The sequence below is a fragment of the Heterocephalus glaber genome, unplaced genomic scaffold (assembly GCF_053883595.1).
Source record: "Heterocephalus glaber isolate CG9 unplaced genomic scaffold, H.glaber_assembly_v1.0 deba00001461, whole genome shotgun sequence".
Taxonomy (NCBI): Eukaryota; Metazoa; Chordata; class Mammalia; order Rodentia; family Bathyergidae; genus Heterocephalus; species Heterocephalus glaber.
The window spans coordinates 7,245,455-7,261,790 of NW_028258308.1; the positions used below are offsets into that span (position 1 = coordinate 7,245,455).

General features: G+C 35.8%; 1 protein-coding gene and 1 pseudogene across 1 annotated transcript in view; both read left to right on the plus strand.

Moving 5' to 3' along the window:
- The window catches only part of Galntl6 (polypeptide N-acetylgalactosaminyltransferase like 6), a 1,152,292-nt gene that overhangs the window by 910,992 nt on the left and 224,964 nt on the right, over positions 1-16,336 (plus strand). The window lies entirely within an intron of this gene.
- LOC106010019 (NEDD4-like E3 ubiquitin-protein ligase WWP1 pseudogene) lies at positions 2,714-5,939 on the plus strand (annotated as a pseudogene).

A 16,336-nucleotide genomic window follows, 5' to 3' on the forward strand; every position in this document is an offset into this window, starting at 1 on the left:
CAATGAGCATTTGGGGCAGCCTTTAATATTAAGGAAGCTACTGATAGATAAGGAGTAAGTTTCGAAGCATAGGAAGATATTTAAAAGAGGCATTGCTATATATTGGGAAATGACAAAGATGATTATGTACTAAGGTTGGTTTATGATACTGATAATGAAGACGGAAGGCTTAAGAAGTGGACGAAGACCTCAACCCCCTGCCCATGCCACATACAGACCATGTGCCCAAGGTGGAAGAGACGAGGACCACAGAGGAAAACTGGCAGGAACGCATGTTAGTTGGATCTTGAGAATGCTGTGATCAGAAGTATTTAGACTGGGCATTAAAATGTTTTCAAGCACGCCCCTTTTGAATAAGCTCTTTTGTAGTGGAAGGAAAAACAAGTTCTAGAGACTTCTCTTGTTAACAATTTTAGTCCTAAAACTAAGAAAAATATTTTATTATTTTGACAGCTTCTATATACTCATACTGAAAATATTCACAATTGGCAATACTGAGACTTTTCTTTTTTATAGAAATATTTGGTATTAGTGGACTAGGAAGAATCATTTTGGGGAATTTTTTTTCTGATAAGTTCTTAAAAGCATGGTCAGAGCTTTCCTCCACACTTAACCAAAATTTGATTAGATATACATTTTACAGAAAGATTTACTAGACTTTAAAGCTGAATAGATACTCTCTGCAGAGTTGGTGGCTATCTGAAATGGTGTAGCCACTTGGAAAAGTAATATACACCAAAAGAATTGAATGCAGGGTCTCAGAAATCTGTATTCATAGGAACATTGTTCAAACAGCCAAAAGGTGGAAGCAATTAAAACACCTACTCACTGATGACTGAATAAACAAACTCTAGTATATAAATATAATGGCATATATTCTGCCTTTAAAAAGAAAGAACATGGGTACAATATCTGCCTGATATTCATAAGGCCTTGCATTTAATATTCAGCAATAAATATAAATATATATATTAGATTATATTATTGCCTACTTGGATTATATTGCATGCTTAGATTACATTAAGTATTGCATACTTAGATTATATTATTGCATACTTAGCACAAATGACATTTGGTAACTATTGGCTTATTATCTTACAATACACAGAATGTTTAAAATATAATTAAATTTTTGTTTGTCTGAGACAGGGTCTTACTATGTAGTTCAGGCTGGCTTTGAACTCACTATGTAGTCCAGGTCGGCCTCAAACTCACAGTGATCCTCCTGTCTCAGCCTCCTTAGTGCTAGGATTACAGGTGTACACCACCATGCCCTGAATTCTATCAATCATACATTGCAAAGATTATATATATAATTATATTATATATGTGATTTTATTTATATATATATATATATATATATATATATGTGAAGATGCTAATTTTTACAAAAGACAACCTGACAGCATCTTTGGCAAAATTATTAAGTATTTTTTAAGTCAAATACTACAAGAACCACTGACTGTAATGATGGTTAGATATTTGCATTTGGGCATTTGAACTGTATTGTCATGTACTTGGCACAAATGACATTTGTAAACCATTGGCCTAGTCTCTTGCAATATATTGAATGTTTAAAATATAGCTATTACAAACTACGCTGCTATGAACATGGGTGCACATATATCACTGTGGTATGATTCTTTTAATTCTTTGGGGAAGATCCCCAGCAGTGGAATAGCGGGATCAAATGGGATTTCCAGTCCTAGTTCTTTGAGGTATCTCCATACTGATTTCCACAGTGCTTGCACCAGTCTACACTCGCACCCAAATGCCCATCAGCTGGAGACTGGATAAAGAAAATGTGGTTTTTTTATAAAATGGAGTACTACTCAGCCATAAAAAATGATAAATTAGAGACATTTATAGCTAAGTGGATGCACATTGAGGCAATACTCTTAAGTGAAATAAATAGGACACACATGTGTAAATACCGAATAGTTTCTCTGGTGTGAGAAACTGAAAGTATAAATAAGGACTAAATGTATAATAGGTCATGTGAAATAGGAAGAAAAGGGGCAAAGGGGAAGGAAGTGGGAGGGCTAAGGGAAAGGATAGAAGGGAATGGGATTAATATGAGAAAATGGAAAAATAGGAACAAAATTTTTGTAAATAGGGAGGGCTGGGCAAGGGTGAAAAACAAGAACCAAGAGAGACTACGTAAAGGTGCAAATTTCCAATGATGAATGTCATTATATTGTATACCTAAAATGTACCAATGATTAGAATGAATAATCGATAACGTAAAATAGGAATAAAAGGTCCAAAGGGGTAGGGGTAGTGAGAGGCACAGGGGAAAGGAAAGAAAGGAAAGGAAAAAATGATGAGAAATGGAAAAAATGGAAATAAAGTCTTTGTAAATAGGGAAGGGTGGAGGGCGTGAAGGGAGGGCTAGGAATGGGGAAAAAACAAGAACCAAGATGTATTATGTAAAGGTACAATTCCCAATGAGAAATGTAATTGTGTTGTATACCTACAATGTACCAATAAAAGAATTTAATACAAAAAAATTAATTAATTAATTAATTAATTAAATATAAAAGTACTGGGCGCGCGCGGCGTAGGGGTTGCGAGTGGCTGCGGGTGGCCTGGGCTGGCCGGAGCCGACTCCTGCTGCGAGATGGCGATCCTGATCCTGGAGGCGGAAGGCTGAGGGCGCCCACCGCGGGAGGAGGAGGCGTCGCTGCCCAGCCCTGGCCTTCGCGCGGGGGTTGTCTCTTCACCAGACTATGAGCTCCTTGAAAGAAAGAACCGTGTGTTACTCATCTTTATATCCCCAGGGTCTAGCACAGCTCTTGATACATAGTTTAAGCTGAATTTTGGGACATGGCCACTGCTTCACCAAGGTCTGATACTAGTAATAACCACAGTGGAAGGTTACAGTTACAGGTAACAGTTTCTAGTGCCAAACTAAAAAGAAAAAAGAACTGGTTTGGAACAGCAATATATACAGAAGTAGGTGTAGATGGAGAAATTTTAAAAAAAACAGCAAAATCCAGTAGTTCTTCTAATCCAAAATGGGATGAACAGTTAACTTTAAGTGTGACCCCACAGACTACATTGGAATTTAGAGTTTGGAGTCATCATACTTTAAAAGCAGATGCTTTGTTGGGAAGAGCAACTATAGATTTGAAACAAACTCTGTTAATGCACAATAGAAAATTGGAAAGAGTAGAAGAACAATTAAAACTTTCCTTGGAAAAAAAGAACGGCATAGTGCAAACTGTTGAATTGACAGTTGTGCTTGATGGATTGGTGATTGAGCAAGAAAATCTACCAAACTGCACCTCATTTCCAACCATAGAAATACAGCAAAATGGTGATTGATGCCTTACATGAAAATGGAGAGCCTTCGGCAAGGACAACTACAAGGTTGGCCACTGAAGGTACTAATGGAGTAGAAAATCATGTACCTACAAATACTGTCATCCAAAAGGCATGCCATTCCTAGATAGTTAATGGAGATAGTGCACCTTCACCTCCGTCTCAGGTTCCTGCCAGACCCAAAAATACACCAGCTCCAAAATCACTCTCATCTGAACCTACCAGTGACACTGTTAATGAAGAATCATCCTCATCTGCACCAACTGATAATGCTTCCGCCATGGATATTCCTGTAGCATCTGAAGAAACCACTTTAACTTCAAACTGCCCTAGTGCTACCATAGAAGATCCTCCCATTCAACAGATAGTGGCTTCCTCAGAACACAGTGAAAGTGTTCCTTCCTCCAGTGCAGAACTGGAATCTGAAGCTAGAAGCATATTAGACCCTGGCTCCTCTAATTCTGAAAGTAATCCTGCTTTTGACAAAATTAGGCAGCCAGATGGGTATATGGAATCTATATGACAGCAGTCTGGAAATACCAACACAGAATCTTTGCCATCAGGGTGGGAACAGAGAAAAGATCCTCATGGTAGAACCTATTATGTAGATCATAACACTTGAACTACCACATGGGAGAGACCACAGCCTTTACCTCCAGGTTGGGAAAGAAGAGTTGATGATCATGGAAGGGTTTATTATGTGGATCATAACACCAGAACAACAACATGGCAGTGGCCTACCATGAAATCCGCTCGAAATTTTGAACAGTGGCAATCTCAACAGAACCAGCTACAGGGAGCTATGCAACAGTTCAACCAGCAATACCTCTACTCAGCTTCAATGTTAGCTGCAGAAAATGACCCATGTGGACCTTTGCCACCAGGCTGGGAAAAAAGAGTGAATTCAACAGACAAGGTATATTTTGTGAATCATAACACAAAAACAACTCAATGAGAAGATCCAAGAACTCAGGGTTTGCAGAATGAAGAACCCTTGCCAGAAGGCTGGGAAATTAGGTATACTCAGGAAGGTGTTAGGTACTTCATTGATCATAATACAAGAACAGCAACATTCAAAGATCCTTGCAATGGGAAGTCATCTGCAACTAAGGGTGGTCCACAGATTGCTTATGAGCGCAGCTTTAGGTGGAAACTTGCTCACTTCCATTATTTGTGCCAGTTTAATGCATTACCCAATCATGTTAAGATCAATGTGTCCTGGCAGACATTATTTGAAGATTCCTTTCAACAGATTATGGCATTAAAACCCTATGACTTGAGGAGACGATTGTATGTAATATTTAGAGAAGAAGGACTTGATTATGGTGGCCTAGCAAGAGAATGGTTTTTCTTGCTTTCACAGGAAGTTTTGAACCCAATGTATTGCTTATTTGAGTATGCGAGCAAAAACAACTATTGACTACAGATTAATCCAGCATCAACTATTAATCCAAACCTTCTTTCATACTTCTGTTTTATTGGTCGCTTTATTGCAATGGCACTACCTCATGGAAAGTTTATTGATACTGGCTTCTCTTTACCATTCTACAAGCGCATGCTAAGTAAAAAACTTACTATTAAGGATTTGGAATCCATTGATACTGAATTTTATAACTCCCTTATCTGGATAAGAGATAACAACATTGAAGAATGTGGCTTAGAAATGTATTTCTCTGTTGACATGGAGATTTGGGGCAAGGTTACTTCACATGACCTGAAGTTGGGAGGTTCTAACATCCTGGTGACTGAGGAGAATAAAGATGAATATATTGGTTTAATGACAGAATGGCATTTTTCTCGAGGAGTACAAGAACAAACCAAAGCTTTCCTTGATGGTTTTAGTGAAGTTGTTCGACTTCAGTGGCTACAGTACTTTGATGAAAAAGAATTGGAGGTTATGCTGTGTGGCATGCAGGAGGTTGACTTAGCAGATTGGCAAAGAAATACCATTTATCAACATTAGACAAGAAACAGCAAACAAATAATTTGGTTTTGGCAGTTTGTGAAACAGACAGACAATGAAGTGAGAATGCGACTATTGCAGTTTGTCACTGGAACCTGCCGCTTACCTCTGGGAGGATTTGCTGAGCTCATGGTAATGGGCCTCAAAAATTTTGTATTGAGAAAGTTGGGAAAGATACCTGGTTGCCAAGAAGCCATACATGTTTTAATCCCTTGGATCTACCACCATATAAGAGTTATGAACAACTAAAGGAAAAACTTCTTTTTGCAATAGAAGAGACAGAGGGATTTGACAAGAATGAATGTGGCTTCTTGTCTTGGAGGACCACTTGCATTTAAATACCCCAGCCCAGAAAAATTGTGCAGATAGTGTATATAAGCTGTTCATTCTGTACAGTGAATTGTCTGAACCTCTCAAAAGCATAAACTATTTCTGTTCTTCCACAGAAATATGCAAAACAGTTCATCATTTTCTACTTTATTTATTATTCCCTTGAAATGACGACCAGGAAAAAGATCATCCTTAAATTTTGAAGCAAGAGACTTTATTAAAAATAAGTATGTATCTATATAAGCATATATGATAGTGGCTCTAGTTTTATAGAGCTCCAGGTGTATTAAACATGACAGCTGTTCATTCACAAAGATCTGAATTTGCTTTACCTTGTTTCTGTGATCCAGGGGAAATGTACAAATTGCTCCGTGTTCTTCTCCCTTATGTAACATCTCCAGAGGGTGTTGAGTTGCATGGCTATTCAGGAAGGTATTAAGGGCTTAGGCCAAATCTTGAGTGTATTAAAACAATGCTGCTGGATTTTCTGAAGACAGGTACTTGAACCTGTCATTTTGTTTTAAATAAATCCAATAGTGAAAAATTAAAAATATATATATATAAAAGTACTGAATTATTAAACAAAGTTACCATTGTATAAAAATATATCAATCATATGTGAGCTCATAATATTGAGCAATAGTATTTCATACAAAAAAATTTTGTGTTTTACCCATTTTCCATATATATCCTTTTCTTCTGAGGAAACGTTGCAGCATCAGAACTAATTATGTAAATGAAATAATTGTATACTGCCTGATGTATTAGCTTTTGGTCGCTGTGACCAAATACCTACATAAATAACATAAAAGAAGAAAGATTTGTTTCAACTCACTGTTTCAGAGATTTCAGTCCATGGTTAGTGACTTCATTCTTTAGACCTGAGGCAGAGCAAGAACATCATGGTGAGAGGGCGGGGCAAAGAAAAGCTCTTCACCTCATGGCAGGCAGGAAGCAGAGAGAGAGGGAAAAAAACAGAACCAGAGAGGAAGGGGCTGGATACTGGACATAATCTCCCACATTATGCCCCATGAACCACTCCCTTCAAGTAGGCCCCACTTCCTAAGTCTTCATCGCCTACCGATACTCCCATCAAATTAGACATCCATCTATGGATTAATGCACTGATGAAGTTAGTCCTCTCACGATCCACTTTCAAAGGCCCTATCTCTGAACAGATGAGTTTTTGAATGACATTGTGAATCCAAATCGTAACACTCAAATTGCAAAGTTTTTAATTCTAGGTTTATGTAAACCTAAGTTTTATTCTAGGTTTATGTAAACAGAACAATTATAAACTATAAATTATATTTGGATTATTTTATTTTTATTCTTTCACATAAGAAAATTACTACTACTTTTGAAAAATGTAAAATGCTTACAAAAATATCATACAGTTTAAATAGGAACTACTTGAGAAGTACCTGAAGTAATTAGGAATAATTCTTAGGAAAATATTATGGAAACAAAAATAGCATTTAAATATTTTCATCATAATGGAGTATACATTACTCTCAAAAATTGAAATAAGTAATGAATGTGCAAATCAAATTTGTAATAAATGAACTGAACTAAGGCAATATCACCGATATGCTACAATTTTTATATGCAGTCAGTTTTTAGAATATTACCAAAATGTCTAAGTATTTTATGTAGAGTAATGATCTATCCTATGCCCTCTTGCAAAATGCGTTTTAAGATTATATACTTTAGATGTAAAATATGACAAAATAAATATTTTAACTGAAGATCTTTCTGTCTCTCCCCACCATCTACACTTTGTATTTTCCTGAAAAAGTTCTTAATTTTTACATTTATTGTACCCATGATATTATAATAGTTTTCACTTTGGGGATCTTTATTCATAAGTTAATATCCAAATTATCTTTGACACGTGAATATTTTAAAGAGAGGCTTTACACCACTGTAGCATGGAAAACACTAAGCATGGAAAAACCTTTCCTTGAATAATGCCGCCACTGAGTGTATGACTGTCAGCTACTCCATTAGGGGCTCTGCCCTAAATGAGCAAATAAGCACTGTGTCCAGGGTAAGACTTAAAGTTCTCCTTCTGGAGTTTAAAAGACTATTAAGGGTCTGTCTTTAAACCACCTAGCAGGAATTTAAAAGTGAAGGTAGCAGTTGCTAGATCTTGCCTTGGCTACCTTCAGATTCCCACAATACCTGTACATAATGAACTGTGTGCGCGCTTTTACATTCTCTGAGGGCTTAACTTCTTAGGCACTGAAAACTGTAAGAACACAGTAATAGCCATAACTGGGTTTCCATGGTTCTCCTGTTTTAAAATCTGAGCCTTAATGTAGTTTTAATATATCCTTTTTGTATTATTTTAATTTTCTTTATTAGTAGCCTAATGAAGACTTTAAGATGAGTATCTTTTTGCTCCTCTCTATATACGTTTTAAAGATAGTCCCAATTTAATTGATATTGTATTGAGTTTTTCAGTGTTATTTTAGACCTGATTTAATGACTGTGCATTGTTTTGGTGCATCCCTTAATGTTTATTAAATCGATGATCTTTTAAATTGATTAATATGTCAATAACTCATATTTTTTGATTTTTTGTTGTCATCAAATGGTTAAGTCCTTGCCATTATTGTCAGTATGTCAACCAAATTTTAATTGACTATTTTTCTGTGTACTACTATATTCATTGTCCCAGATAAAACAAAATTTTGTACAATCACCACTGTTATGATATTCTTAGAATGCAATATATCAGGGACTTGGGTAATAAAATGTTTCTGGAAAATTCAAAAAATAAAAATAAAGTTCTCTTTCTGTTGTATTATTCTGAAAATGTTACACATCCAAAGCTATTCTGTCTGGTCTTGCCAGATGTGCCAGTAGAAGACCAAATTCTAAAATGACTTCTATCCCTATTTTCTACATGAAAATGTAGGGTTCCAGGAGCTAATCACAAAAAACCATCAGAATTTTCCAGGTAAACATAAGTCTATGCTATTCCCTATGAAGTTCTTCAAATGAGGACAGAGTTGCTTTCAGGGACTGAAAGTATTTAACTGGAGGTGAAAATAGCAAGAAAAAACATGAGTAATGAAGTGGAGCTCAGTTGAGGCAAAGCTAAACTGTGCCAGGGGTAAGAACTGGATTATCTGGCATGTGGAATTACACATCTATTTGCCTTAGATTTCTCTCTATGCCCTGGTCAGAAGAACTTCAGATCTACTCTGATAGGTTTAGGAGTTCTTCATCAGTAGCCTTTGCAATTCTATGTAAAGAACTGTGGAGAATCTGGGATTTTATTCTACTTGGAAATTAAGTTAGCTTTCAATTGTTTATAAATGCAGGTAGAAGACATGAGATTCTAGAAACAGAGGTAACAGACTTTATTATTCATAGCAAGAAATATAAGGAGCATAAGTTGTCAGTTCCTTTGTCCCCAAGTCACCTAGAGAATGGATTCCTTCACCATCAGTGGATATTTAGTTTTAATATTTTGTTTTTAATAAAGTTACATAGAATTTAAGAAACTCAAATCTTTTCTATTGGATGACAACATACCTACCCACCATTCCAGTGGAAATCATTATCACTAAATGCCAAGGCTATCAATAAACCTGCCCTTTGTTTCTGAGTAATACACTATCTCTATCTTTTTTATTTACTTTTTATTACTTAAATTCTTTTATTGATACATTTTAGGTATACAACATATTTACATTTCTCATTGGGAACTTGTACTTTTATATGATGGATCTTGATTCTTCATTTTTCCCCATTCCTAGCCCTCCCTTCACCCCCTCCACCTTTCCCTATTTACAAAGACTTTGTTTCCATTTTTCCATGTTCTCATATTAATTCCATTCCCTTCTTTCCTTTCCCATACCCCTCCCACTTCCCCTTCCCCTATGCCCCTTTTCTTCCTATTTCACATTATCTATTATACCTTTCAGTCCTTATTTACGCTTTCAGTTCACTATCTCTTTCACACCTGTTCACTAAGAATCCTTGTAAAGATACTCTGAACATTGGGGCCAGTGGTTTAGCTCAGCGTTTTCACTGCCTGTTGTGCAAGCGCAGGGACCCGAGTTTGATCCCCAGTACCCACCCCCCAAAAAAAGATACTCTGAACATCTGGTAATCATTGTCTAATTCAGAAGACTTGCAGAAATGCAATGCGCATAAGAAAAGTGTTGTCCAGGGCAGGGGATTTAGCTCAGTGGTTCTGCTGCCTACCTCGCAAGCGCAAGGATGCGAGTTCGATCCCCGGTACCAAAAGAAAAAAGAAAAAGAAAAGAAAAGAAAAGTGTAGTCCAATTCTCTCTTCCCATGACTATGAGGAGTTGAAGAGTCTCATGGAAAACAAAAAACAAAGAAAATAATCTCAAATCCTGTCCACAACTGGATGAAGATATATGTAAAAGGTAACAGTTTCTCCAACACTGAGATTCCACCCCACCCCAGAAGGAATGGCTACTATCAAGAAATCAACAAATAACAAATGCTGGCAGGGTTGTGGGGAGAAAGAAACCCTTCTCCATTGTTGGTGGGAGTGCAGACTGGTGCAACCACTATTCAAGTCAATATGGAGACACCTCAAAACACTTGGGACTAGAGGTCCCATTTGACCCAGTATTCCTCTGCTGGGTATCTTCCCAAAAGAATTTTAAAAATCATACCACAGTGATATGTGTGCACCCATGCTTATAGCAGCACAGCTTGTAATAGCTAAAGCTTGGAAACAGCCCAAATGCCCATCAACTGGAGACTGGATAAAGATGAGTGGGGTTTTTTTATAAAATGGAGTACTACTCAGCTATAAAGAATGAGAAACTAGGTACATTTATAGCTAAATGGATGCACGTTGAGGCCATACTCTTAAGTAAAATAAATAGGGCACACATGTGTGAATATCAAATAGTTTCTCTAGTGTGAGAAACTGAAAGTGTAAATAAGGATCAAAAATGTATAATAATGTGAAATAGGAAGAAAATGTCTAAAGTGGTACAGGAAGTGGGAGGGGTAAGGGAAAGGAAAGAAGGGAAAGGAAAAAATATGAGAAAAGGAAAAATGGAAACAAAGTCTCTGTAAATAGGGAAGGGTGGAAGGGTTGAAGGGAGGGCAGGGGAATGGGGAAAAAAATAAGAACCAAGTTATATCACGTAGAGGTACAAGTTCCCAGTGATGAATGTCATTATATTATATACCTAAAATGTACCAATAATCTTAATGGAAAAAAAAGTAACAATTTCTCATTCTAGCTGAGAAAGGGCCATATTTGGTATGCTGCATGTTCCACAGAAATCTTGTTCCTCTCTCCCTTTATCATGGTCTCAGAGTGTTCTTAACTGATGTTTACATTCTATGAGATTGTTTCACAAAACAGTAAAAGAGCATGATCTAGCTATGAGCATTAGATCAGTTTGCAATCATCAAGATCCTTTTTCTTTTCCAACCATTTATGTGAATCTGAATCCACATTAAATCCTATTGGGCTGGTTAATATCTTTCTTAGGTTTTGTTAAGTTTTAGGATTCTTCTTCCATTTCCTTTTTTCCCTAATAATGTATTTATTGAAGCATTTGCTGATTACATTCCTAATGTATCATTTAACATACTCCTCAATGCATTTCTTTTCTAAAAATATATATAGTTAGATATAGAGGCATAATCAAAGTCATATTTAATGCTTTAGACAAGAATTCTTCATAGGCAATGATGTATTTTTTTCTATCCACTGGCACCTATTTTTGTTCTTTTTGTGAGGTTAGGAATCTAATATGGCTTGATCTATTCATTTACTAGAGATTGCAAAAGGGTAACCTATCTAATTCTGTGTTTTCTTCTTTTGTATTATCTGGACTATATCTCATCTATTTACTTAAATTTAGTGTTCTCCGGTCTTTGCCAAAGGACTTAAGATGCCTTGATATTAAAAGAATAGAAAATAGGACATCTAGAGATAGAACTGAGCTGAAATCAAAATAGAAGTGATTGGCTATGGTTTCATCAATTCTATTGCTTTCTTGGTTGTATTTTTGTGTGTGTGCTCTTGAGATAAATGTTAAATGTCTATATTTGGATGTTATCAATGTGACAGATTTAGTGTGGTCAACCAGGACAAAAGGAGGCTGACGATTTTCTAGAATTCAACGAGAGATTTAAAATCTGTGTGCTTCTTCTGTGTTTGAAAAAAAGACAGAAAAAGTTCTACTGTCTCTGCTAAGTAGCCAGTTATCCTGAACATTTTACCCTTGGAAAATATACATGATATAGACCAAGTAGATTAACAAATGGAAGAGTATCATATTCTCTACTTTTAAAGCACTCCTTATCACTGTGGTAAAATCTCAGATTACTCATAATGCTTACAGTTATACTTCATAGTATATTCTCAAGTAAAAATTAACCAGAAGAGTTTAAAATATGTATGTTTCTGTGTATTTATAATTTATTACATCTCAGTACTCATAACTAGACATCACCTTAATAGCTAGCACAGGTTCTATATTATCTTAAGGTAATGTTCCACTGCAATTCACCAACAGCAATGTATAACCATCAAAAGAATTTCATCTCTATAGGTGTATACTTAAATAAGAAATGGAAGAATATCATCTCTCTAGATCAATAGTGTCTTCTGGTTCCTTTCTCCCTCCCCTTGAGATATACACTAGATAATTTCTAAAAGGCATGGAAAGAACTGGACCTCTGCATCAGGGGCTGTTGACCTCCCCTGTGAGGAGGGCTTTATTTGGGATGTCTGGTGATCCTCTGTAATACTAATGTTTACTAGCATCCTACCCCTTAGGGATAATTTCTCAAAGGTGTTCCTGAAGAACACCTTTTTAAACTTCATTCCTATATTTTTCTGACATAACAAATGTAACTTATTGAACAGGCTTAAATCTTTGATGAACTGACAGTGCTTCAAAGTCATTATTTTAATATCAGTGACAGTCTTATAGACAGCAAACTGCAGGAGATTATACCGATGCTGTATTGACCCAAGAAAATACCCTAGAGTTTGTCTTTTTGACTAAACCTCTGATACATGTTAGCTTTACTTTAACTCTTACTTTCAAAACTGAAACACAGCCAAAAAGTTACCAGAATACCAAGCGCTGGAAAGTACTTAGGGAAAATTAAGTATTTCAAATTAGATCTACTCTGTAAGTGAAACTCAACAAGGGAAATCATGGAATCACAAACCTAGAAGGAATATTTAATATCTACCAGTCACATTCCCTTCACTTTACAGCTGATTGGAGTGAGGTCAAACTATGCAAAGTGATTTACCTGAATCCATATGACTAGGCAGCACAAGGACTAACTCTTGTTTTTACTCTCTTGAATAAGCAATGATTGAAAGTGAATTTTTTAGTGTTTAGTTGGCACTGTCTACAATAAATTCATTAATGAATGATATATTCCCTTCATAAATCCATGGAGTATAAATTAAATCTCTGGAAAAAGAAAAATACATGTCAGATAACTTCTAAATTTCATACTCAAAGTAGCATGTCTCCAAAATTTCACTTGAATATAACTTTGCTTCATTATTGCCTTACAGTGCTACAATAAATTCTGGCAAAATTGTATATTTGAAGTTACATTCATTCTTCTGGGTCATGGGGATATTTCTCAGTGGACTTTAATAATGACATCAATTGTAGATTAGACTTAACAATTTCTAATAGTTCTACTAGTGTTTCACAATCACTAGAGAAATCTTCGTGTTTTATAAAAATACCATAAATTATGTAGGAATTATTTAAAGTTAAATGAGTTCAAAAGTGATCATCAAAGATGTTATGCTTGAATTAACACAGAATCATGTTTAACATCATAGGAACAATATTTGAGAAATGAATCTAAAAATGTTTGCACTAAAAAAAGGCAAAATATTTTTAATTTAAAGCCATTTCCACCATCTCTACTAACTCCCTTGTTTAAGATATAATTTGCTAATAAAACTGATGGTACCTGTCTTCATTGTGATTCATGAGCAATTAGATGTTACAACTGAACTATTAAGTGAGAATGGACCCCAAAGGGCACTCAACCAGATAATTAGCAGAGGTAAAGCAAGTTAATTATCACCATAAAGTCCAAACCAGCAGAATTGATATAAATATCTGGTGGACTCTATTTGTGGTCCACCCCTTTGTGCTTCATGAATTCACTATATCCAATCTTTTTATTATATTGCAATGGAGTTTGATATAAGAAAAGCAGACAGAATCAGAAAAAAAATGTGTGCAAGTGGGAAGAAATCTTGTACAGGAAGTCCCCACTGAGTTCTGGAGAATTTCTTGTAAACCAAGAAATTTGGAAGTCTAAATCTGAAGTTGGAACAACCACAGCCAGATGACTGACAACCATTTGGCTCCCACTTTGGTACACACAGAAATTAAGGATATTTTAGAGCAGCTTCCTCTTATGAAGCTGAAAAAAAATTATTCCCTCGCCACCACTAGGGGCTGCTTTAGTCCCTGGGAGTCAGGGAGGAAAGAAGAAAATGCAAGTCAGAGTACTGGGATGACACTGGAATTATACATTTGACAAAAGAACAGTGAGGATTAAAGAAAGAAAGGGGAAAGAAGACTATTTCGGTAGGTTTAACAAATATTCGTGATCTATCTTCAGTGCCCAGTTACTGTGTAGATACTATTTCATGAGACAATCCATTGTATGATCCTCAATTTAAAAATAAATTTACAAATACCATTCATTTGTAAGTTGGTAATGCAGAAAGGTTTTAATGCCTAAATAAATTACAGTGAGCGAGACCATAAAGTTTTCTTAAACAGTTGTTACTGTGAGAAACACTGACAGAGCAGGGCCTTTCCAGTCTATGGCACACACAGTATCCTCACACTGGTCACTTGTCATTTAGCCCTTACCTTTGATTGTGTAACTGTTCACTTGTTTTTTTACTTTTTCCCTGATAAGATAGTAAAGCTTCAGGCTTATTCACAGGTGATGCTGTGTTCTATAGTCTCTTGAAATCTTTCTTTACATCTTGCACACAGAGGACCCAGAAGGCCTTTGTCCTGGGGAAGAGGGAATGAAGGGAAATGAGCAGGAAGTTGACCGAGACCTGCTTCAGAGCAAAGAGAGACACAGTGGAACTGGCCTCTTGCTAGAGATACTGCAGTGCTGTTTATGCACTCACAAGTGTTCATTTATTGCTCTACCAAATTACTTTCCTTTATATTGCGATAGATAAAATATGATTAATTATCAAATCTCACCGGAAAATAGAAAATTCTATTTTTTTTTCATTTCAAAATCAGCATTCAAAGGTGTTTCTTCAGGGAGATATGCTATTTTTCTTACTAAACACAAGCAACTCATTGGAGTCTCCAATTGTTGCCTTAATAGATGATTTTTTAATGAACACTGGCCAGGCTATAGTCAATGTCTAACTCAAAACTTGACTTTCGATCCATTGTAAAAGAAAAATAAATACCCAAGTCTTGTATTTTATATATGAGGAAATTCAGGCTGAAAGCATTTGTATGACCTACCCATCTATATCACTTTTACAAACTATCCTTCCAGGGCTATTTTGATTCCAAATCCTGGTATCTCTGCTTTCTATACTCTCCACTCCGTATCTCTGTTAGAGACAGGAAAAACAAAATAGCACCTGATTCTTTTGTAGCAAAAATTAGAAAGCTAAATATAGTCAAGAAAAAGAGAAATTAAGTTTTTTAAATACATTAATACTAAGATAAGAATATCAACACTATATGAAACAAAAAGATTCCTGTATCTGTTGAGTTGGACAAGGATTATAGACCTACATGAATCACTATTGCTATAGATTATAGGAAGAAACTTAATAATATTGCCTTTGATTACAGACATGCACCGGAAAGTTGAAAAGTAAAAACTAGCATGCTGCACAGTAAGACTCCATTTCAATGAATGTTGGGCTATGCTTGTCAGAAATTCCACTAAATCCCTCATAATGTCTTAGGTATGAGAGAGCAAAAGCAGGGAATGTAAAATATCTTAGTACATATTGCATATAAATCTACCAAATGCACTTATTTGTCATGAAAAGGACTGAAGGACTGATGCACTTCATCATAGCAAGGAGGATATGTTTTGTTGCTGTTGTTGTTGTTGTTGTTGTTGTTGTTGTTTCCTTAAATTCTTTCATTGGTACATTTGAGGTATACAGTACATTTGCATTTACCATTGAGTACTTGTAACTTTACATGATATATCTAGTTTCTTATTTTTTCCCATTTCCTGACCTCCCTTCACCCCCTCCACACTTCCTATTTACAAAGACTTTCCTTTTTTTTTTTTTTCTCATATTAATCCCATTCCCTTCTTTCCTTTCCCCTACCCCTCCCACCTCCCCTGCCACTTTGGACCTTTTCTTCCTATTTCAAATTATCAATTATTCATTTTAATCCTTATTTACACTTTCAGTTTCTCACACTAGAGAACTATTTGGTATTTACACATGTGTGTCCTATTTACTTCACTTAAGAGTATGGCCTCAATATGCATCCATTTAACTATAAATGTCTCTAGTTTCTCATTCTTTATGGCTGAGTAGTACTCCATTTTATTAAAAAAAAAACAAAAAAAAAAAACATGCATCTTCTTTATCCAGATTCCAGTTGATAGGCACTTGGTCTGTTTCCAAGCTTTCACTATTACAAGCTGTGCCACTATAAACATGGGTGCTATATATACAGCATATATATT